This window comes from Dermochelys coriacea, chromosome 9 (genome assembly GCF_009764565.3).
Source record: "Dermochelys coriacea isolate rDerCor1 chromosome 9, rDerCor1.pri.v4, whole genome shotgun sequence".
Lineage (NCBI taxonomy): Eukaryota > Metazoa > Chordata > Testudines > Dermochelyidae > Dermochelys > Dermochelys coriacea.
Genome location: NC_050076.1, coordinates 21,426,621 through 21,451,547, shown reverse-complemented (window position 1 = coordinate 21,451,547; position 24,927 = coordinate 21,426,621). Strand labels below are relative to the sequence as shown.

Below are 24,927 nucleotides of genomic sequence, written 5' to 3'. Positions count from 1 at the left end.
GCATTGTATATCAATGATGAGGTAGAATGTAAAGAAATAAGAAGCGATGCAATGGATAAGACAGAGTCCGTCTGGGCAAAAATTACATTGGGGAAGAAAACTAGTAAAGCCTCTCCTACGATAGTGCTTGGGGTGTGTTATAGGCCTCCGGGATCTAATTTGGATATGGATAGAGCCCTTTTTAATGTCTTTAATAAAGTAAATACTAATGGAAACTGCGTGATCATGGGAGACTTTAACTTCCCAGATATAGACTGGAGGACCAGTGCTAGTAATAATAATAGGGCTCAGATTTTCCTAGATGCGATAGCTGATAGATTCCTTCATCAAGTAGTTGCTGAACCGACTAGAGGGGATGCCATTTTAGATTTAATTTTGGTGAGTAGCGAGGACCTCATAGAAGAAATGATTGTAGGGGACAATCTTGGCTCAAGTGATCATGAGCTAATTCAGTTCAAACTAAATGGAAGGATTAACAAAAATAAATCTGCAACTAGGGTTTTTGATTTCAAAAGGGCTGACTTTCAAAAATTAAGGAAATTAGTTAGGGAAGTGGATTGGACTGAAGAACTTATGGATCTAAAGGTAGAGGAGGCCTGGGATTACTTTAAATCAAAACTGCAGAAGCTATCGGAAGCCTGTATCCCAAGAAAGGGGAAAAAATTCATAGGAAGGAGTTGTAGACCAAGCTGGATGAGCAAGCATCTTAGAGAGGTTATTATGAAGAAGCAGAAAGCATACAGGGAGTGGAAGATGGGAGGAATCAGCAAGGAAAGCTACCTAATTGAGGTCAGAAGATGTAGGGATAAAGTGAGAGAGGCTAAAAGTCGAGTAGAGTTGGACCTTGCAAAGGGAATTAAAACCAATAGTAAAAGGTTCTATAGCCATATAAATAAGAAGAAAACTAAGAAGGAAGAAGTGGGGCCGCTTAACACTGAGGATGGAGCGGAGGTTAAAGATAATCTAGGCATGGCCCAATATCTAAACAAATACTTTGCCTCAGTCTTTAATAAGGCTAAAGAGGATCTTGGGGATAATGGTAGCATGACAAATGGGAAGGAGGATATAGAGGTAGATATTACCATATCAGAGGTAGAAGCGAAACTGAAACAGCTTAATGGGACTAAATCGGGGGGCCCAGATAATCTTCATCCAAGAATATTAAAGGAATTGGCACCTGAAATTGCAAGCCCATTAGCAAGAATTTTTAATGCATCTGTAAACTCAGGAATAGTACCGAATGATTGGAGAATTGCTAATATAGTTCCTATTTTTAAGAAAGGAAAAAAAAGTGATCCGGGTAACTACAGGCCAGTTTGACATCTGTAGTATGCAAGGTCCTGGAAAAAATTTTGAAGGAGAAATTAGTTAAGGACATTGAAGTCAATGGTAAATGGGACAAAATACAACATGATTTTACAAAAGGTAGATCGTGCCAAACCAACCTAATCTCTTTTTTTGAAAAAGTAACAGATTTTTTAGATAAAGGAAATGCAGTGGATCTAATTTACCTAGATTTCAGTAAGGCGTTTGATACCGTGCCACATGGGGAATTATTAGTTAAATTGGAGAAGATGGGGATCAATATGAACATCAAAAGGTGGATAAGGAATTGGTTAAAGGGGAGACTGCAACGGGTCCTACTGAAAGGCGAACTGTCAGGTTGGAGGGAGGTTACCAGTGGAGTTCCTCAGGGATCGGTTTTGGGACCAATCTTATTTAATCTTTTTATTACTGACCTTGGCACAAGAAGTGGGAGTGTGCTAATAAAGTTTGCAGATGATACAAAGCTGGGAGGTATTGCCAATTCGGAGAAGGATCGGGATATTATACAGGAGGATCTGGATGACCTTGTAAACTGGAGTAATAGTAATAAGATGAAATTTAATAGTGAGAAGTGTAAGATTATGCATTTAGGGATTAATAACAAGAATTTTAGTTATAAGTTGGGGACGCATCAATTAGAAGTAACGGAAGAGGAGAAGGACCTTGGAGTATTGGTTGATCATAGGATGACTATGAGCTGCCAATGTGATATGGCTGTGAAAAAAGCTAATGTGGTTTTGGGATGCATCAGGAGAGGCATTTCCAGTAGGGATAAGGAGGTTTTAGTACCGTTATACAAGGCACTGGTGAGACCTCACCTATAATACTGTGTGCAGTTCTGGTCTCCCATGTTTAAAAAGGATGAATTCAAACTGGAGCAGGTACAGAGAAGGGCTACTAGGATGATCCGAGGAATGGAAAACTTGTCTTATGAAAGGAGACTTAAGGAGCTTGGCTTGTTTAGCCTAACTAAAAGAAGGTTGAGGGGAGATATGATTGCTCTCTATAAATATATCAGAGGGATAAATATAGGAGAGGGAGAGGAATTATTTAAGCTCAGCACCAATGTGGACACAAGAACAAATGGGTATAAACTGGCCACCAGGAAGTTTAGACTTGAAATCAGACGAAGGTTTTTAACCATCAGAGGAGTGAAGTTTTGGAATAACCTTCCAAGGGAAGCAGTGGGGGCAAAAGATCTATCTGGTTTTAAGATTCTACTCGATAAGTTTATGGAGGAGATGGTATGATGGGATAATGGGATTTTGGTAAGTAATTGATCTTTAAATATTCAGGGTAAATAGGCCAAATCCCCTGAGATGGGATATTAGATGGATGGGATCTGATTTACTATAGAAAATTCTTTCCTGGGTATCTGGCTGGTGAATCTTGCCCATGTGCTCAGGGTTTAGCTGATTGCCATATTTGGGGTCGGGAAGGAATTTTCCTCCAGGGCAGATTGGAGAGGCCCTGGAGGTTTTTTTGCCTTCCTCTGTAGCATGGGGCATGGTTGACTGGAGGGAGGCTTCTCTTCTCCTTGAAGTTTTGAACCATGATTTAAGGACTTCAATAGCTCAGACATGGGTGAGGTTTTTCATAGGAGTGGGTGGGTGACGTTCTGTGGCCTGCGCTGTGCAGGAGGTCGGACTAGATGATCAGAATGGTCCCTTCTGACCATAGTGTCTATGAATCTATGAAAGAGAGAAGGAGAGAGAAGCAGCAGCAGCTGAGTGGGAGAGCTGAGCCGATGTGTGGGGGATGAGGGAGAAGAGGTTGGCCTGGAGAGAACGGGTGGTGTTAGGCTGGGATGGGAATAACTAAGTGTAGGGACAGATAATTAATGGAATGTGGGGTGGGTTAGAATTGATGGGGAAAATTTGGGGAGTGGGAAAAAATCAGTGGAACCAACAAGGAAGGCTGATGGGTTTGGGGAGTTTATAATGAGGCACTCACTTTGGGATGTTATGTAGTTTCTGTGCATACTGTCTGCACACTTTCCTCTGGTGTTTTAGTGCACCAGCATAGGCAGGTCTGGACTGCAGCCATTTAACTTCCTAACTCTGGCTGTGATGAGGAGGAGTAGGGCTGTCCTGAGATGAATTGTTTATGGAATGCAGCTGCTTCACACATTCACCAGCTGCTCATGGAAGTCCAAGAACTCCCCTGTTTAAGGAGGGAAAAAACAAACCAACTTAAAATAAAGAGGCAGGCACCAAATTCTAACCAGGATGAGAAGACTGTCAAATATTGTTTCTAAAAATCAAGCTGCAGCTTGAAAGCAAATTTGTATATGCTATTAAAACAAAGACATTTATTTATTAAAGAAGAAAAGGGAATAAGGAGAAATTATTTTGGCCTGAGAACCATCTGCTATTATTTTAGCCAGGTGAGAAGTAAAACTGCCAAGTTATAACCTCCCCCTTCCACCTTCACAAAGAAGAGTTGTTATAATGGCTGAAATAAGCTTGTACCAATAGCAACTCTGTTGGGTGCTGCTGTAATAAATACAGCTGTTCGATTTTGACTTCAATGTTTATAATCTCCAGAGTTCTGTTTGCTGCAGTGTAAAGGGGGAGGCGAGGCAGATGCAGTTCAGAGTACAGGCTGGTGGTGTCATCCCATTACCACAGTATTGAGATGGTGCACTGTGTGTTTTTATTCGAGCATTTAATACATTATTCTGTAATTTTTGTCTTGGAAGTAATGAGGCCTGACAGCTTTGGCTTGTGCATGATAACAATCCCATACTGGTATCTTTTAAATTCTTCATTGCCAAATTGATAAAGGAAGAAATGACTTTTTCAAAATGACAGTAAACATGCTTCATTTTATAAGACATTGTGGTTAACAACCTGAAACAATGAAGTGTTTTTGGGCTATAGCTAAACTAATTTGAGCTATATTAAAAGTGCTGATCTGGAAGCTAAGCCACTTTTTGTAAAATGGCAGGAAAACATATAGGGCTTAATTCTCACAGAGTGCAGCTAAAGAAAATAAAAATTGCCTTGATGTTTTTTTTTCCATGTAGGCCTCTCCTGAAAGGTATGGAACTATCAATGATGATGGTTCAGCAGACGGGCTGGTGCAGTGTAGTGCCACCATTCAGACACAGATCATCTGCAGTTGCAGTCTGAGGCCATGAGCCGATGATGAACACAGGTTAGTGGAAATAGCCTGGTTTCAGCATTGCAATAAATTGCTTCATCACAGCAAATAAACCTTTGAAAATAACATTTTTAAATAGCCTGCACACAATTTACTGATGTTTGAGTCACAATTAATGGCTCCAGTTCACTGGAGCAATATTACCAGGATTTTAGTAGAATGGAGTAGGGTGAGAGAACTGAAAACACTAAGGGTCAGTTCTGCTCTCATACCGAAGTAAGTGCTGAATAATATTGCTGAAGACAAATGAGTTACTCTGGACTTGCACTGATGTATGAACACAGTTTGGTTTCTTAGGGTATGTCTACACAGCAATTAAACACCTGCAACTGGCTTGGGTCAGCTGCTCCCAGGGCTTGGGCTGCAGGGCTATAAAATTGCTGTGTAGATGTTTGGGTTCAGGTTGGAACTCAGGTTCTGGGATCCTGTGAGGTGGAAGGGTGAAAACTGTAACTTTTGTCAAACAAAGTGGGTGAGGTAATATCTTCTATTGGACAAATCTCCTGTTGTTGAGAGAGACAAGCTTTTGAGCTACACAGATTTCAGAGTAGCAGCCGTGTTAGTCTGTATTTGCAAAAAGAAAAGGAGTACTTGTGGCACCTTAGAGACTAACAAATTTATTAGAGCATAAGCTTTCGTGATCCGATGAAGTGAGCTACACAGAGTTCTTCCTTAGGTCTGGGAAAGGTACTTAGGGTGTCAGCTAAATATAAGAGGAAACAGATATTTTAATATAAGTAGTTAGCACAGCATATTTAAAGAAATCTCTAGTGATTTATTGAAAATGTCATATTCAATCCCAGACACTCTGCTGGTTCAGGAGTTCTCCGGTGCTATGAATACTACCAACTTGTCCTTCGTCCTGGGACGTTCCGGCTGTGTCACAAAGCTACTGAGTCCATCAGCACCACTGCTTGTACCATCTGGCCCACAAACTGTGGAGTAGAGGCCAGGCCTGGAACTGAAGCCCCCCTCAGAGCTGGGGCATTCTGTGGCGCTATTTTGTCTTGGCAGCAGAGCCTATCTTCATGTTCAGTACTGGCATCTGCCAGTGCCTCTCCAAGTTCCAGGTACGCGTGTGTTTCATTCAGTGCCAATTCCCCATTCGTCTTTGGCATCGATGCTACCTCTTATTAGGCTTCAAATGAGTCTGATTGGTTGATTGGCTCCCCCGTTGTTGTTGTTACAGAACCTTCAGGATTCCTCAAGATCCAGGTTGGAGTTATTTTCCCCCTCCTCATTGGATAGCACCAGAAATTGCCCTCAGATTGCTATCGGTACCAAGATCAGCATCTGTTCTGCAGTTGGTACAGGGGCTTGCGGCCCTGTGCCTACTTGCCACCTGGAACTTGGGCTACTCCTGAGGTAGTGGAGTTTATGCACCTAACAGCCCGATCCAGGATATAAAGCCAATTGGCTCCGAGAGAGATCTAACATCTCTTTGATGCTACCAATTTGGTATTCTGTGGGAATATAGCATAATCAGAGCAGCCACAGAAATTCTTACTGAGCAAGTAAGCCTTCATAGAAGGGGCTTTTTCTTGATGCTGAAATTTATTTTGAACCTCAGCTCGCATGCTGTTAAATCCCCATCTATTGCCCATGTTCACATTTTTCCTTGTAAAATTAGCACTCGAATTCAGAAAGTTGTTAATTACCTGCTTATGAATCTCTTTTAAAAATGTTTTGTATTAAATAGGGAAGCAGTAGAATTGGGAATATGATGGACTAGGTGTGAAGGATTTGCAGAAAAAAATGAAGTGTTTTATTATAAAGAATAAAGCAAAATAAAACTTGATTAATAATAACTATAACCATAAAACCATCAATTGGTTAAGAGTCTCTTAGTCTTATGATTAATAGTTCCCTCAACATCTTAATGAAATGCACTGCAAAATTAATCTTTGGAAAGATTTAATACCACAGATGAACTGTTGAAAAACTGTTGCTGAAATGGCCCTCAGGAAAACTTCTGTGAGCATGTTAAAGGTTTGGGTAAATCAGATATCTTTGAGCTAAGTATTTAAGTATTTTGGCATTTAAGTTTAAAACCATAGAATAGGTTGTACTATCCCCCAAAATGTATTAATAGCGAATTAATAGTGAATAGTGGCTATTTCCAATCAGTAGATGCATGGATATATGAATGCTGAAAGACATGGTGCAGGTGCATTTGTGAAGATCAAACATAAAGGTACACACCAAACACTGGACTGTGTTGGTACAGAAACATAGAATCATAGAAGTGTAGGAGTGGAAGGGACCTCAATAGGTCATCTAGTCCAGTCCCCTGCACTCTAGGCAGGACTAAATATCTAACTAGACCATTCCTGAGAAGTGTTTATCTAACCTGTTCTTAAAAACCTCCAGTGATGGAGATTCCATAACCTCTCTAGGCAATTTGTTCCGGCACTTAACTACCCTGACAGTATGGAAGTTTTTCCTAACGTCCAACCTGAAGCTCCCTTACTGCAATTTAAGCCCATTGTTTCTTGTCCTATCCTCAGAGGTAAAAGAGAACAACTTTCACCCTCCTCTTTGTAACAACCTTTTATGTACTTGAAAACTGTTATCATGCACCCAATTAGTCGTTTCTACTCCAGACTAAACAAACCCAATTTTTTTTCAATCTTTCTTCATAGGTCATATTTTCTAGACCTCTGATCATTTTTTTCCTCTCCTCTGGACTTTCTTCTATTTGTCCACATCTTTCCTGGAATGTGGCAAGCAAAGCTGGACACAATACTCCAGTTGAGGCCTTATCAGCATGGAATATCTTCCTTCCTGTTCCACTATATGTCCAGATGGTGTCTCTTGCTCTTTTGTAAGGGCCTGTTTCAATTCTCATTGTCTTTACATCTTGATTCATTGATGCTATACTACTCCCGTCATTCTGGGAGTGAAATAATACTTGTTATGGAACTTCTTCATATAGGATCTGATTGGTTAACATTTGTAAAACACTTGGAATTTCTCCTAATGAGAAGTGCTGTTGGCATGCTAAGTGTTAAGTATCAGAGGGGTAGCCGTGTTAGTCTGGATCTGTAAAAGTGGCAAAGAGTCCTGTAGCACCTTTATAGACTAACAGATGTATTGGAGCATAAGCTTTCGTGGGTGAATACCCACTTCTTCAGATGCATGTAGTGGAAATTTCCAGAGGCAGGTATAAATATGCAAGCAAGAATCGGATAATGAGGTTAGTTCAATCAGGGAGGATGAGGCCCTCTTCTAGCAGTTGAGGTGCTAAATGGTGTTAGATATATCCAAGCATAGGAGCATGTCCTCGAGAATTAGTCTTGGAGCTTTAAGTATCCTTTTCTGTGGAGTTTTAAGTTATATCTTATATTTTTAACGTTTTTTCCATTCATTTGTAAATTTCTGCTAAAATTAAAATATAATTAAACAGATTCCAGCAGCAACTTTAAAAATCCTATTTGGGGAAAAATATTTTCCATTGACATGGTAGAGACACTTGCATTTATTGTCATTACAGTGTCATTGTGAAAGATGAGATTCTCCCTGTGATATAAACCTCTTCTACTGACATCACAATAGATGCTCAGCTCCTTTGGATCCAATAGAGCTCTTAGTGATTTATATGTTATTACCCAGAGTGAAACACACTTCCAGTCTTCTCTGGGTCCTGCCATCAAGATATGATGATAATGGTAGTAAGCATTGGGCACTTCCACTGAAATCTTTTGCTGTCTACATTTACTCTAAGCCTGGTATGATACCATTCAAATACTTATGCAACCATCATATGTTAATTCTGTCATTCTCAAAAACCTCAAGAGGAAATAGCGTATATCCATATGCAGTAGCCACTTTTCACAGTTGAAACTCATCCATTTTATAAGAAGCCAAATCCCATCCTCCTCCTTCCCTCTTGGACAAACAAACAAAAAACCCCAAGCAAACCCCAAACCAAACCAAAAATCCACCCCTGGAAATACAAATAAAAACAAAATGTGTATAGATCCCTAAAGAACAGTGATAATTCAGTATTTAAAATTTAATCTGTGTCTTTGAGAGTTAAATCATTTTTTAAAGGAAAACCAAAGTGCATCCAGTCTGACAAGCCACATGCCAGCTTTGAGCCTGATGTAATTTAGAAAGTCAAGTTATAAAGCCTTGAAAAGAAAATTGGATGTAATGAAATGTAAGGAAGATAGCACATGTGAGAACGATGCTATACTGCAGTTCTTTACGCTTTCTTTCTCCCATTGGACGCTGCATAATTGTATGCTCTGCTTCAGCATTGTGCCATGTGGTCTAGCATTTTCTGTAGATGCTTTTAAGAAAGAAGCATCAGCTTTCTCTTACTCTGCCTGCAGAGCCTTTGTAACTGACACACTGGGAAGCTCAGTCTATTGCATGTGAAACTGACACAACTTAGTCAGAAATGGGCTTTTATCAAGCCATTATTCAAAATAAAGCATCTTTTACCCTTTCAAAGTCAAAGGCTGAACTTGAGGGAGAAACCGCATGTTCTTTCCCCTCCTTCAAACATTAGTTTGTTTTAAAATGCCCAGTTTGGCTAAAGTTGTGACACTTTCAAACACAGCAGGCAGAGACAAACTTGGCCTTGCAAAGTTTTCGTTGGCAGAGACAGCAATTTCATTACCAGCTTTCAGTTTCATGGAAGTAGTTATAGACCTTGGAATCCTGCTGTGTCATAAGCCTTGTCTGTGGTTACGGTAACTGAAATGGTGCTGAACACAATTTGTCCTTGGTTATCCTTGCAGTCCAGCTGCGTTCAACACTGCACCTGTTGCTGACACCCATTTCCAGTGAAAACAAGGCTGTATAGTCTGGGGTGTTTTAGGATTAACATCGTGTAATAGACTGGTTAGTCACAGTGGTCACAAAACAACATTTCATCTGCCTGATGCTCCCAGTCCCAGTTGTATTCACTATTTCAGGTATAATGAATAGTTCTCAAATTGGTGGAATTTTCCCAAAATGATAGAATTTTTTAAGTGTGTCCATTGAATTACCTTTCTCTGTACAAGGTCTGCTGAAGCGTGTGTGATTATGTTGCTCTCTAGTGACTTGGCAATAGAGGGACGTAGGATCCAGTCTTGCAGAGTCTTATTTGCATGAGTAGCTTTGCTCACATGACTAGTCCTGCTGACCTTGGACTTCTTGCCTGAGTGAGCTTTGCTTTCAGGAGCAGGCCCATAAAAGTCTCAATACTGTCATTGCTTGTGGAGAGTCTCTTTTTGTTCGAGGGGTAGGGTCCTGTGTTTTTGTAGTAAAAGGTAGTCACTTTCGGTTCCTCATGGTGCATAAAGTATTCATAGGTTAGCTGATAATTTGGATGTCTGATGGTGGAGTTTTTTCAAACAGAAACTTGAAGATTTTTTTTTAAAGGAAATCTCCTCTATTACCTTATATTTTGTAGTTTATATATCTGGTTTCTTCATATGCAGCTGATTCTGCCATCTTGTTAATTCATTTCACTTCTCAAGGCTTTGCCATCTCTTTGCTTATATGATGTGATTCTGTTAGCACTGCAATGTCACTTATGTTAATCCATTTAGTAACTGTATAAAAAGATCTTGAAGGTTGGACATTTGTTCCAGCAAGTGGAATTCATAAGTCACAGTCCTAAAGTATTTTAAGTAATGAAATGATATTAGAAAGCCCAGTATTCTGACTGATTAATAAGTATGGGATGAAACTGCACTTACTTTACTGAGCCACCTCACAAACAAAATCTAGGTGCACTCTGTGACATATCCCAGGTGCAATTCAGACTGAGTAGATGTGTTGCCCCTGTCTGCTAACCTGGAGTGCCCTTTACAATGCTTTGCTGCTGTAGCCTCCAGTCGGAACTGCTCACAAACAGCTTCAGCATGCAAGTCACTCCGAGCTATGTCTCTGTATGTGTTGCAGGCAGCCAGCCACATCTTGACTCTTACCAACCTTGCTTATACTACAGGGTGACCCCAACACACTCCTAGTCTCAGATTTCCCCCCAGAAATATATCTGTCTTGTATTGCACAGACCTCTCCGGACAATACAAATTCATATAAAATCAGTATTTCTTTAATAGAAATAGTATGCACACACCTTGTTACCCCAAATGGAGTTTCACAGACACTTCCATTTAAACACATTGGATTAGATAACACAATAAAACAAATTTATTAACTACGAAGAGAGAGATTTTAAGTGAGTACAAGTAATGAGGCATAAAAGTCAGAAATGGTTACAAGAAAAATAAAGATAAAATACAACTAATGCCTAACTTAACAAACCATGTTAAATTTAAAGCAAGGTTGTCTTACCACACGCTCTCAGCAGTCTTATTGACAAAACTTCTTAGGCCAAGACCCCTTCTACAGTTCAATGGCTGCTTCCGTTGTCCCTTCTGGTGCAGTGAATCAAAGGACAGAGAAAGAGGAGAGGTGCTTCAGAGTCTTTGTCCCTCCTTTTTATAGTGTCAGTCCTCCTCTTGGAAAATATTTCCAGCTGAGATTCTGGAGACAAAAAGTCTATAGAGAAGGATGGTCTCTACTGCTTTTCCTCACCTGTTAGAGGTTTCATTATCTACCTTTACTGTTTAACTGCAAATGAAGCAGAGCATGAATTCCTTTGTTTGAGACAGATCTGTTTCTGTGGTTTCGAACATGTGTTAATACCATTATACATGGAAATATGATAACTTCACATACAATGTTCCCACACATATTTTATCAAGACAATATTGATCCACAAATTATGATTTTTCAGACAATATCTCAAAAGGCATACATTGTACACAGATTATTAGGGTGAATAGGGTGTGGACATGGGAGTACAGTCTGTCACGTTCTCATTTTGACTAATCAAATCCAAGATTTGCTTATGCTCATGCACTTTCCCCCCACCATCTCATTCACTTCTAGCCATGGAAGATGTGAAGATATCCTTACAATTGTGATATTGTTCTGTGTAGGAAAAATATTTTAGTTAGTTTTTAATATATTCTAAAATGCATTCATTATGTTTTCCTCTGAGTTCTGTACAGTTGGTCATCAGTAACCAAGACAGTAGGTTTTATAGTTGGAGGGCAACAAAAACGTGGACGAAAACCTTTTAAAAAGTGTTTCTAATCCAATTTATCTACGATATGTGGCATACAGCAATAAAAATACATGATGGCATGGTGAAATATAAAGGTGTTGTTTGCAGTTATTTGGGGTGACTTGAATAACTGATTGGTGGTTTTGCCATTTGTGAGTAATATGGTCTCCTAGGTTGAAATCCTGTTCCTACTGAAGTCAATGGGAGTTGTGCCATTGATTTTGGTAAGCCCAGGATTTCATCCCTAGAACTCATGCCAGTAAAACTCAGCCACAGCCCATACTCCACTGTTTCTCCTCTTTGTTATGTATGTATGCATGCAAGTATAATGCACACACACACTGAAGGGTACTTTTCAGCCACACCCAGGCCTTGCTTTCTTTTTGGCCTGCAAAATGCTGGCCAAAAATATATATACATATATATATTGTAGGAGGGAGTTCCCATGAGAGTTGGTTTAACTGGTACCCACAAAATTTGGCCCACATTGTGCCTGCAGTGAACTCTGTGTGCCTAGTCTGATGAGTGCCCAATATGCATGATGTGGAAATCCTCACTTGAGGGAGATTGGTGGGTTCTTTGATGAGGCCTATGGGACTGTGAGGCAGCAGGGAGGCTATGGGTCCTTTTCCTCCAGCAATTTGTTTCTGGTAGGTGAAAGAGATACAGCCCCTACCTACTTTGGTGGAAGGTGGGTAATGGAAAACCCGGCCCCTTAACACAGGAATGACCAGGAAATGTGGATACAAATAAAATAGGCACACATTTTTGTTTCTGCAAAAGAGAAGCAAACCAACCAGTGGAAAATTTGGGCCCACATTTGAAAAATGGCATCTAGTTTTGTGTGCCTCATTTTCTGGATATCCAGCCAACTTTAACATCTGAGGGATCTCAAGAGAGATGCTCAAACATGGAGGTACCCAACTGCAGTGGCCATTTCTGAAAATTCTGGCCACAGCAAAAGAAAAAGGGATTAATTAAAAATATTCAAAATAACATTAACATTGTTTAAAGAACTTTGTCTTGCTGTCTTGCCTGATTCTGTTCTGGCTAGCCTCTCCAAGGCCTCCACTTTATTGAGTCACAGACTGTACTGCCATCTCCATTCTTTCACAGGGAGGGAGCACTATGCATACAAAAATGAAAGTGGAATGTGTGTAGTTTTCTTGATTCATCTAGACTTAGAACAAATCGAAGGGGTAGGAGGAGCTGAGTCCTCAGGGGAATTCTGCTCAGATGTAATGCAGTACCACTTAGAATTTATCATTTTAAAACTGTCGCCCACCGTTTCGCCCTGAATATGTGTCTAAGGAAAAGGATTTTGTGTGACATATTTTAAAAAAGTGCTAATTATTGAATATAGTTGCATATTATATTTAAAAATATAATATTCATAAATGGTGAAATTCACTCCTTTGAAAAGGAGCAGTGCAAGGCCTATGCCTATGACTCCGATTCCATTTACGACTTCTTTTGAAGTGGTATTTCAGTGGCACGTGCATCCTGTACTGGTCCTGTGACCAGGGATGGACATCACCACTGCAAGGTGTTCAAGTGTGTAAATTGGACAGGGATGCATCTCCATTTCTTGGGTAGTTGTGGCACTCTGCCTTTAATTTTGTACTTAATTCATCCAGTGTATGGTGATACCTTAGCTCAGCACACTGTGTTGAATGTCAGCATTAAGGACTGCCCACTCTAATTTATTTAATAGCTTGAACTACATTCATTTGCATCCTTTGACTGCCAATAAACTTCTTTCTTTAACCCAGTCCATCAGAGATTATGAACCCATTCCTCAACTCTGATCAAAGTCCATTTCTCATAGAGTATATATATGCTCCTTTGAGTGACACAATTCATGTTTCAAGAACTAATGTAGATGCCTGACAGGTATTAAACCTTCCTTGCAGTCATAAATGTTTTTTAGGGTTGAGGATTAGAGCTATCTATGCCTGGATACAAAGTTTGTTGTGAATAGTGACAGAATTCTCCATGCTTAAACTCAGACTGGACTTGGAAAGCCACAAATGTTTTGACTTGTCCTCCATCAGACTGTTGCTTGGGCTCCAATATTCCTTCTATCCAGTTTGACCAGCATATGTGATTTTTACTAGCAGTATACGTGGGGACATTGCACTTCCAGGGTCTGCATCTTAGATACTTATATGGTTCCCATTACCATAGTATCTGAGTTTCTCATGAACTTTAATGTATTCCTCACAAAACTCCTGAATGCTATTATCCCCATTTTGTAGATGGGGGACAGAGGCACAGAGAGACTAAGTGGCTTGCATAAGGTCACACAGGTAGACTTGTCAGAACAGGGACTTGAATTCAAGCTGCCAAAGTCCTAAGGTAATACTCTGGCCACTGGGAAGTCCTTGTGGAGTCTCTTCCATGTGCATCAGATCCTGCTTGGAAGTTGGGCTAAGAGGGTCACCGGCCTCTGCAGCACCTGTAGCTGAACCTACAGAGAGCTCTCTCTAGATCTGGGGATCCATGCATGGCAAATGAGTAGAGTGGGAGCAGAGGGTAAAGACTGGGGATAAAATTATGGCCCTGTTGAATCCCAAAGATTTCAAGGAAGCCAGGATTTATTTAATTTATTTATTTTTATTACTAGAGTGGCTAGGAGACCTACATATGGATCAGGACCCCATTGTCCTAAGTGCTGTAGAAACAAAGAACAACAAAGATGGGTCAGGTCCCAGAGAGTTTATAATATAAGACAAGATACAACACATGGACACAGACAGATGGGAGAGTACAAGGAAATAGGGAGATAATATGGGTCAGGATGACAGGCAATAGCCTCAGAGCATCAGCACCATAGCCGTATTTTTTGTAGGCATTGCAGAAAAGGGAGGATTGTAAAGGAGGACAACGAGGTAGCTTTGTGGATGTTTTCAGGGAGCTTTTTCCCAAGCCTGACAGGCACAGGAACTTGTTTGAAAATGTAACAAGTAAGTGTTGGAGGTTGGCACCATGGGCCACCTGAAGGTAGGAGTTAATATGTCGATAGTGAATGAGAGATGATAGGCTGTGAAGGGCACTGAAAGTGAAGACAAGTAGATTGGTTGATGTGATAGAGAAGGGGGAGCCAGTGGAGGAATGCAAACAGTGGGGTGACATGGTCAATGTAATGAGGTTGGAAAATGATCTTTGCAGCAGACTTCTGAACGGATATGGATAGTGGAAGATTACCTTTGCTAAACCCAGAGAAAAGGAAGATGTGGTAATCAAGACACAAAGTAAGGAGAGCCTGGATGAGAGTGTGGATGGATAGCAAAGATTTAGCTATAACTTGGATGTGAGGATCTGTACAGATTTTCATGTCGAAGATGACACCCAGGTTATAGGTGTGAGTGACAGGTACGATGGTAGTGTTGTCCATAATGAACTAGAAAGGAAGTAGTAGGGATGGCTTGGGATGAATATTAAGAGCTCTATTTTAGTTACGTTGAGCTTGAGCTGCTGGCTAGACATGCACAAGGAGATGTCAGAAAGACAGTCTGAGATTTCAGTTTGAAGAGGAGAAAGGTCTGGAGTGGAGAGGTAGGTCTGTCAGTTGCAGCAAGAGATGGTAGCTGAATTTATGTTTGGAGACGAGATTACCCAGAGATCAGGTGTAGAGGGAGAGGAGAAGGGAACCAAGGACAGAACTCTGTGGAACCTCCATAATAATTTGATGGGGGGGGGGGAATGGGGAATATCCTCCCAACAATACACTGCATGAGCAATTAGCAAAGTAGGAAGGGAACTAGGAGAGGATAGCCTCACAAAGCCAAGGGAGGACAAGATTTCAAGAAAAGGGGCACAGTCAGCTGTGTCATAGGTGGCTGATAGATCAAGGATAATGAGGATGGAGCATTAGACGTGGTCATTAGAGACTTTGGTGACACAGTTTTAGTGGAGTGCAAGAAGCAGAAGCTGGATTGAAGAGGGTCTAGAATAGAATTGGAGGAGAGGAACTCCAGACAGCGATTGTAGACTGTGCATTTAATGAGCTAAGAGGTGAAATAGAGAAGGTAGAATGGGATGGTAGGTAGACAGGCAAGTGCGGTTTTGAAATGGGAAAGGCTAAAGCATTCTTGTATTGTGTGGCGAAAGACCCAGAGGAGAGCAAGAGGTTAAGAAGAGTAAGGAAATGAATGAGAGTGGATATGAGGGAGATCAGAGATGGGTTGTAATTGGGTTACTGGGCAAGTAGAGTGATTAGAGGAGAACAGATGAGAAACTTCTGTGTCTGTGACCATGGGGAAGTGGGAGAGAGTTGTAGGAGGGGAAGGGAAGGCAAGTTGGGGCAAGGGAAAGATTGTCATATTTTGTGAGTTTTCTCTTGGAAGAGATCAGTGAGATCCTGTGCAGAGAGAGACGCGGAGGAGGGGCGGGTTTGAGGAGAGAATCAAAGGTAGTGAAAAGGCAGGTGGGATACAATTAAATTGGAATAGAGTTGTGTAGCTAGGAAGAGGCAGAATATAAGGACAACGAGAAATATTTTTAGTGGAGGGAAATCAGCCTAAGGGTCAAAAGATTTCCACCAGAGATGCTTCGCATCAGAAGAACACGAGCAGAGGAAGCAGATTGTGGGAGGTGAACTGGGCTGGGGGGTGGCAGGGCAAACGACCTAACAATTGGAGAGAGGGACACACAGTCAAGGCTGCAGAAGAAGCATGGAAATGGAGACAAGAATCAACAACCATACTAATGGAAGAAAGTGAAGAGAGGGCAGGGAGCAGATGACTGAGAGCAGATGAAAACTCAGCAATGCTGATTTCACCCAGAGATTCTGTAAAGGCCTAAGGATTCATCTTCAGAGATCCAATCGAGCACTGGTGCTATCGGCCCCAATCCTGCATTTACACATGCTTAACTTTAGTTCATGGGATTATTCATGTGCTTGAAGTTTGGCACATCATAAGTGTTTGCAGGGCTGGGGCCAAAGTAAATAAATTTATACAAGTTTGTAAATGTAAGCCTTTTCTTTAGTATCAGTGTAAGTATTTTGCATCAGTTTACTCTGCTTTTCCCTCAACATTGATACATGTATTACATTTTAGCTTCTAACTCTTCATTTCACATTTTAAATTTTTTAACTGAGAGAGAGCAAAGATAAAGGAATTTTTATATATTTTCCTCTAGAGATCTCAGGTGTTTGTGTAGCATTTGGGACTTAAGTTATTGATAGGAAAGCATTCAGATGATGATATCAATTCATATGCAAAATGATGACTAATTTATCAATACAAATGACTATAACTATATCATAGTGATGTATTTTGTAAAAATAGACTGAGAAAATTAATTTTAAAGTAATAGTTATGAGAGATGTATCAAACCTGTTTGGAAAAGTTTAGACACATCTGATTTTCTTTAGTATTCTCAGCTTCACTTTAATATAAAGTTTCATTTATAAATATTTTATAAAGGGCTAATAAAAGATTAATAGTTATTTTAATAAACATGTCTGACTGTTCTTAATAGGACCACTCGCCCACCTAGTATATCTCATGTCCCGGTTCACAAAATATCCCCTTGAGCTAGGCTGTGATACAGCAAAATATGTAAGTATATGCTTAACTATAAACATGTGAGTGTTTCTGTTGACTTCAACTAAGACACTTAATATGAAGTATGTGCTTAAGTGTTTTCTTAAAGTGGGACCTCTGGCATTGGCCTATACTTGATTCTTCAGTAAAAGGCGAAAAGCCTTTGTAGCTCATCTAGGCAGTCATCTGATCCTCATAGGTAATCAGTGTATCCCTTGAAGCATTATGTGATTTGGCCACCCTTATCAATATCTTAACTTCCGCTCTATTTTCTTTAGGTACTTCTACCATGATTAAATGCTTTGCTGAATTATGGTCTCACTTACAACTATGCAAAGAGATCCTCTGTACCTTCAATTGTTTTCCCAGGATCTGATAGGCATAGGGAATGAATTTACAGAAAGTAACACTGAGCCTTTTATGGTGTAAGATGATTATAATTACTGGCGTTTGAGGTGTATATCACTATGATTCTGTTTTATGTTTACAGCATCTTTAAACACAAGAGTTTGCCTGCCTGCTAGGGGACTGAACTGTGATTACTTTCAAGATGATTGTGACTGAGGAGGACATATTCAAGTAGGTACCGCTGCACACTGATGGGATGGAAAAAGTAAAATGGAGCCCAGTTGGGGTCACTGCTCTCAGTCAGCACCTTCCAAATACAGAACAGTGCAGGAGAGATTTCCCCTTCCCAAAACTCTAGGACCCCCTGGCATGATACCCACCCTTCAGCCTCTGGAAAAGAAGCTTCAGAGAGAAGCAAGCCAGAGACTGAAATTGATAGAGCAGCTGCAGACAGCAGTTCAAGCCGGGACCAGGGGATGCTGCTGATGTCATTAGACTGTTTTCTGCCATTTTGCTCTGAACATGTTCTGCCCTGTGCTAACTGGCCGTGTGCTTCAACCCTTCCCCCCCCTTCTTCACTGTCTCTAACCCCTCCCTCCATCTTTCCATCTAGCTAATCCCCTCCTACATAAACCACTGAAAGGATATAAATAACAACAAAAATGTATCAAAAAACTGTAGAACTAACATGATATAGACCACCCTCACATTGTTCACTCTGCTTTTGTGTTCTATCCCTTTCCTCTTCTCTGTGTCTGTCTTGATTATTTAGATGTAAACTCTTTAGAAGGAGGGACTCTCTCTTAATCTATTGTTTTACAACAATGGTCACCAACCGATAGATTGTGATCGAATGGTCGATCCTAGAGCTCTGCTAGTCGATCGCAATCTCCAGTCGCTAAAAGTCCAATGGGGCAGCGGAGCTAAGGCAGGCTTCCTGCCTGCCTTAGCCCCATGCCGCTCCCAGAAGTGGGCAGCACACCCCTGTACTGTAGCCCCGGGGGATGGGGGTGGAGGGCGGTGGTAGAGGTCTCTGTGCCCTGCTCCTGCCTGCAAGAACTGCCCCCACAGCTCCCATTGGCCAGGAATGGGGAACTGCGGCCAATGGGAGTTGTGGGGGTTTGTGTGTGCCTGCAGGGAGGGGCAGCGTGCAGAGCCATGTGCCCCCGCCAAGGGCTGCAGGGGCGTGCTGGCTGTATATAAGTATGTTCCGGTAGCGGCGTGGGGCTGGGGCAGGCAGGGAGCCTGCCTTAGCCTCGCTGCAGCACTGACTGGGAGCCGTCCAAAGTAAGTGCCACCTAGTGGCAGGCTGCACTCCAATGCCCAGCTCTGAGTCCCCTCCCGGAGCCAGCACCCCACATCCCCTCTGCCCCCCAAGTCCCTGCCCCAGCCCTGAGCCTCCTCCCAGAGCCAGCACCCTGCACCCCTCCTGCACCCCGCACCCCTACCTCACACCGAGCCTCCTCCTAGAGCCAGCACTCTGCACCCCAACACTCTGCCCCAGCCCAGAGCCCCCTCCTGCACCCAAACTCCCTCCCACAGCTTGCACCTCTCACCCGCTCCTGCATCCCAACTCTCTGCCCTGGCCTGGTGAAAGTGAATGAGGGTGGGGGAAAGCGAGCGATGGAGGGATGGGGGATGGAGTGAGTGGGGAGGGCCGGGGTAGATCCTGGGTTGCACTTGAATTCAAAAAGTGATCTTGTGCGTAAAAAGATTGGAGACCATTGTTTTACAGTGTCTAGCACAGTGGTTTTTAACCTATTTACCATTGTGGGCTACATATGCAGCTCTCTGTGTTATGTGGTCCACATCCACACAATATATAACAATATATATACTACCTGTATGATCCTGAAAATGTCTCATGGGCTACAGCTGTGTGATGATTGGGCTGCAAGTGGGCCGCAGGTTGAGAACCACTGGTCTAGTACAACGAGGGCCCATTCTCAGTTGGTCCCTAGGGACTACCTTAATAAACACAATAATATTCTACTTTCGCTCTTTCCTAGAGATTCATTTTCTTTAAAGAAAAACTCATATAGATTGAAAGTACCTGTGTATGGAAACACCATATGAGATGGTATTTCATCAAAACCTAACAGCACTCAATCTGGACAATTCTTTCTCAGTTCAAGAACACAGGAAATTCTCCCCCTTCTCCACAAAAAAATATAACTGTTGTTGGCTAGATAAAATGAAATCTTTGTGTGCTAGACCTGCAGTTGTTTTTACCTACTCCATGTGCCTGATGCTGATACATCTGTAATCTATACTACATATGAGCTTGCTTAATTAGGTAGGACTAAGACTTCAGTAGAGAATTCATTATAAGTCCACATCTCTACAAACACTGTAGCAGACAATATTTCCAGCACAGTACAATAATTATAGTATATGCATTAGAGGCTAGTGGCACTATGTAGACAATACTGAGCTTTTGTATGGCTTAAACCTGCTCATTAGTGACTTGCTTATGTATTACCATAACACAGAAACTACCAATGATTTCATATTTCCTCCAGTTACAGCTACTACACATGGCTGGATAGATGTTCCTATAAACAAAAACCAATGCCATTAGCGCCTGCCTCTGTCTCCACAGCACAGTTGAGAAAGATGTCTTTCTGTCTTTGGTCTACATTCATCTTTCCTTCTTCTGATATCTGTGTTTCTGATCCTCTCCATTATGCTACAACAATGGTGCTGAATGCCAATGAGAAGGAGACTTAATGAAACCAAAGACTCATTTTTAGGCACTTACCTGAGATACTGACCATCCAACCTGCAATCTTTGGGTGAGCAAAGAGTTTTGGGTCTGGAAGGAATTTTCCCACGCATTTGAGTTGAGTGGGGGTTTAATATGCCTCTGTCAGAGACTGGACACTGCTGAAGGAAGGATACTAGCCTAGATAGATCAATGTTCTGATCTGGTATAGCAAATCCTGTGTTTCCTGTATTAGTTGATGGTATGTTATTGGTACCCACAAACTCTGGCCACTGTCAGTGTCAGTCTATCTCCATACCCTGTTTTCAGAGAATGGGAGCACCCAAATATTTCTGGAAAACAATGATCTATTTGGATTGTCCCAACCTTATTTATTTTCATGAGATATTAGCACCTGAATTTATGTCAGTAGAAAAATCCGTAGCTATACTTGGTGTTAATCCATAATTAAAGTTTTCAGTGGGTCTTTTTTTACTAAATCCCAAGAGATTAGTGATTCTTCACTTGCTTGCGTTGGTTTCTATAAATATTTTTTAGTTTGTCTGTTAGCTAATTAACACCAAATGCAAGTCTTGTGGAATTAGATATTTCAAAGCTGGATTTTAATTAAGCAGAATGGTAAATGGAACATTTCACTGTTGAGATGCTTTGATGAGCCACATGTAAAGTAGTTATTCTAATATATGGGGATTCATTTCTTAAAGAGCATTTCCTTAGGAAAAAAACATTGGAAACCTGCAATCTTCTGAATACTAGCCAGGCAACATCTAGTCTGCTGTACATGCCTCTCAGAGCTAATTAAGCAACCAGATTTTTGTATATACAAACATCATAATAGCTTTGTGTAAACAGATTCTCAATATGTGTAATACTTTTGTAGCTGAAACAGCTGTTAACTTCTGGATCTCCATTTTTTTTAGAGAAATTTGAAAAATGTAGCTGATAATTACACGGGCAAAGGGTTAGCTGCTTGGGATGCACAATTTTACTGTTAAGTTCTGTTCTTAATGAAGCGTGTGGATCATTATTTGAATGGACACCTATAAAAGTAATGTTTTAAAAGCTCATGAGAAGGATACATGTTAATGGTCCACCCTTCCAACTGCTCCAAACTGAAACATTAAAGCCATTATGCAAGGAAAGAAAAATCCCACAGAATTGAGGGGCTAAAAATTCAGCAAAGGAAATGTCAATTAATCAACTGTTCTAAGGCTGAGACAAGTTGATTTCCTGTACAAGTGCCTGCACTTAAATCAAAGCTGATACCATGTAGCCGCATATATCAAAATAAAATGTACTCTCTTGTCAATAGAAATTGAGTTTCTGAAGCACTGTGCTGGGATTATGCACAAAAATAGTAAATATGAAAAACTCATCTCTCTTGCACCCTGGAAAGCAGCTATGTTGTGTAGTCCTTAACAAAGTATTGCTGAAAACCAGCGCTAGACTGACCTTTTCACTGAACATTCTAGCATGTCAAAAGTAGAACTGGTTGGAAATTTTCAAGCTGAACGGCTTTTCACTGGAAAATGCCAATTCATCAAAACAGAAATGTTCAGTGGGAATGTGATGATTTTGATGAATCTTTCAATGGAAACCATGAAGGTTCCCATCAGAAACCTGCCAGGTTTCCTGTCAGTTCATGTCCCTGCCTACCTGGCTCATTGTCAGCCTACAGAACTGAGAAGCCTCGGCTCCCCAGCAGCCTGCCGGGTGGGCTTCCATGGAGTCCAGAAGCTTGGGGACTCATGAGCTTTATTTTGTTTTGGATACACATTCTTATGGTGGGAATGTTTGCCCGTTTCCAAAATTAAATACTGTGGATTTCCATGTCTCTGAACATTCTGAAATATTGGATTTTTGTCTCAATTTGGGGCAAAAAGATTCTAAAAGCTTGAAATATTTTCCTGGACCTGAAAATCTGTTTCTTGGCTAACTCTAGTCAAAAGATCTTCTTGGCTACATCATCAACTGCTGTAAATCAGCATAGCTCCATAGGAGTCAGTGGGGCGACATTGACTTATACCAGCTGGGGATTTGAACCTGTCCCAGCTTGGATGGCCTTTTAGGTTAGGCTTAGCTACCACCTAGGTTTAATCTTTTATTGCTACCCACATGACTATTACATAACAAGAGCAGAGAGACTATAATCAAGGTTTTGTACAGCTAGACGGGAGTGAGAGGAACCCAGGTCAGAAATTTACAGACTAAACTTCAAACACAAAGATAAAACTTCCCAAATCTTCCTGAAATGCTGAGATGACCATGTCAGATAATTTAGAATCTGCACGGCTGCTACCAGTGCTACACCTGCACTGATGTGCACAAGATGTGATGGCCCTCTAAGGGATGTAGTCTTAACCCCACCTGTAACTGATTAGCTGCCTCCCAAGTGATGGGTTTGGGGCCAGGAATTGGGTGATAATCTTCAGGTCACTTGATCCTCAGATAATATACCAGCAAGCAGCTGTGTGTGGAGGGCTGAGGTGGGGGGTGGGAGAGAGTGTTTTTTAAAGAAAGCTGGGTTAGGAGAAAGGACCTGGAAAATTGCCAGGTAGCAGGAGCTGGTTTATTTGTTTGACTAATGTTGGACTGTTTTGATTGTCAGAAATCAACCTATCCCTGAAGAAAGAAACTGAATTTCTGCTGCTGATGCGAGATTCATTTCATGGCCTGGCTGGTGAGTTGGCCCACTGGCTCACAGAACCCTTATCCATGGGACACTGTGGGTCAAGTGTTTAGCACTCCACTAATTCATCCACAGTAACCTGCAAAAATGAGCATTTACACAAGGAAAACATGCTATTGTACCTTGGTCCTTTTGTGTGTCTGTGTAATTACGCAGTTTGTGTTCATGAAGGTGGGTTGTTTGCTCCATAAAATGTTTTGGGTTTTCTTCCATAGTTCCTGTGAACATTTAACCCTATATAATATGCTGAAACTTTATACAAAATGGTTGTGAAATACAGTATTGTTAAAAACTATGTTTAAATAGATTTGGCTTCAAAACACACATATTGCCAACCTCTGTGTAAAATTTTCTGCTGGTATGTATATAAATCTAAATGCCCTCTCGTCACAACATTCTGAGTAATGGCTAATTATGTAGTCGGGGTTACTGTCACTGTTTGAAAGGATGAAAACAGCTATTGTAAAGTATTAATGCCACAGCAGAGTAACTCTGGTGCAAAATCTCTGATGATCAAAACGAAATAACAGAACTGAAAATATTGTACAAGTTTCTTCAGCTTGCTACTGTAGTAATAAAAGCCAGCATTATAATGCACCATTGCCACCATTACCCATAGCAGCTGCATACTGTATTATTCTGGGCCTTGTTCTGGAGCCTATGCTTGCACTGAATAGACTTTAATGTGAATTCTCAGAATGGTACTCAGTATAAGGGTATGTCTACACTACGAAATTAGGTCGAATTTATAGAAGTCGGTTTTGTAGAAAGCATTTTTATACAGTCGAGTGTGTGTGTCCCACACAAATGCTCTAAGTGGATGTAGTCAGCGGACTGTGTCCACAGTACCGAGGCAACAGTCGACTTCCGGAGCTTTGCACTGTGGGTAGCTATCCCATAGTTCCCGCAGTCTCCACCGCCCATTTGAATTCTGGGTAGAAATCCCAGTGCCTGATGGGGCTAAACATTGTTGCGGGTGGTTCTGGGTACATATCGTCAGGCCCTCGTTCCCTCCCTCCTTCCCTCCTTAAAAGCAAGGCAGACAATTGTTTTGCACCTTTTTTCTTGAGTTACCTGTGCAGACGCCATACCACGGCAAGCATGGAGCCCACTCAGCTAACCGTCACCGTATGTCTCCTGGGTTCTGGCGGACATGGTACTGCATTGCTACACAGCAGCAGTTTATTGCCTTTTGGCAGCAGACAGTGCAGTATGACTGGTAGCCATCGTCGACGTAGTCCTGGGTGCTCTTTTAACTGGGCGCCTGGGCAAACATGGGAGTGACTCAGCCAGGTCATTTCCTTTGTTTCGTCTCATGGCGATTGAGTCCTACCGGCAGTGCACTGTCTTTTAATTTGCAGCCAGCAGAAGATGATGGCCAGCAGTCATACTGCACCGTCTTCTGCCCAGCACCCAGGAGGTGACAATGGCTAGCGGTCGTACTGCACGGTCTGCTGCCAGCATGATGTATAAAGATAGATGAAGTGGCTCAAAACAAGAAATAGACCAGATTTGTTTTGTATTCATTTTCTCCTCCCTCCCTCCCTCCTTCTGTGAAATCGACGGCCTGCTAAACCCAGTTTTGAGTTCTATCCTTGAGGTTTTGAGTTCTTTCCTTGAGGCGGCCATTCAGTTTCTTGCAAAGCCCACCCCCTTTGTTGATTTTAATTCCCTGTAAGCCAACCCTGTAAGCCATGTTGTCAGTCGCCCCTCCCTCCGTCAGGGCAACAGCAGACAATCGTTCCGCGCCTTTTTTCTGTGCAGACGCCATACCACGGCAAGCATGGAGCGCGCTCAGATCAGTTTGGCAATTAGGAGCACATTAAACACCACACGCATTATCCAGCAGTATATACAGCACCAGAACCTGGCAAAGCAAAACCGGGTGAGTAGGCGACATCAGCACGGTGACGAGAGTGATGAGGACATGGACACAGACTTCTCTCAAAGCCCTGCCCTGCCAATGTGGCCATCATGGTGCTAATGGGCAGGTTCATGCGGTGGAACGCCGATTCTGGGCTCGGGAAACAAGCACAGACTGGTGGGA

At 41.6% G+C, this 24,927-nt stretch overlaps 1 long non-coding RNA gene across 1 annotated transcript in view; it reads left to right on the top strand.

Annotated features, from left to right (window-relative positions):
* LOC122455855 overlaps nucleotides 1–23,360 on the top strand; it is a 34,137-nt gene extending 10,777 nt beyond the window's left edge. Inside the window, exons 2-5 of the long non-coding RNA XR_006274358.1 lie at nucleotides 4,355–4,485; nucleotides 5,295–5,561; nucleotides 17,609–17,697; nucleotides 22,800–23,360. This is a non-coding gene — a long non-coding RNA (uncharacterized LOC122455855). The remainder of the gene's footprint in view (nucleotides 1–4,354; nucleotides 4,486–5,294; nucleotides 5,562–17,608; nucleotides 17,698–22,799) is intronic.
* The last annotated feature ends 1,567 nt before the right edge of the window (nucleotides 23,361–24,927 follow it).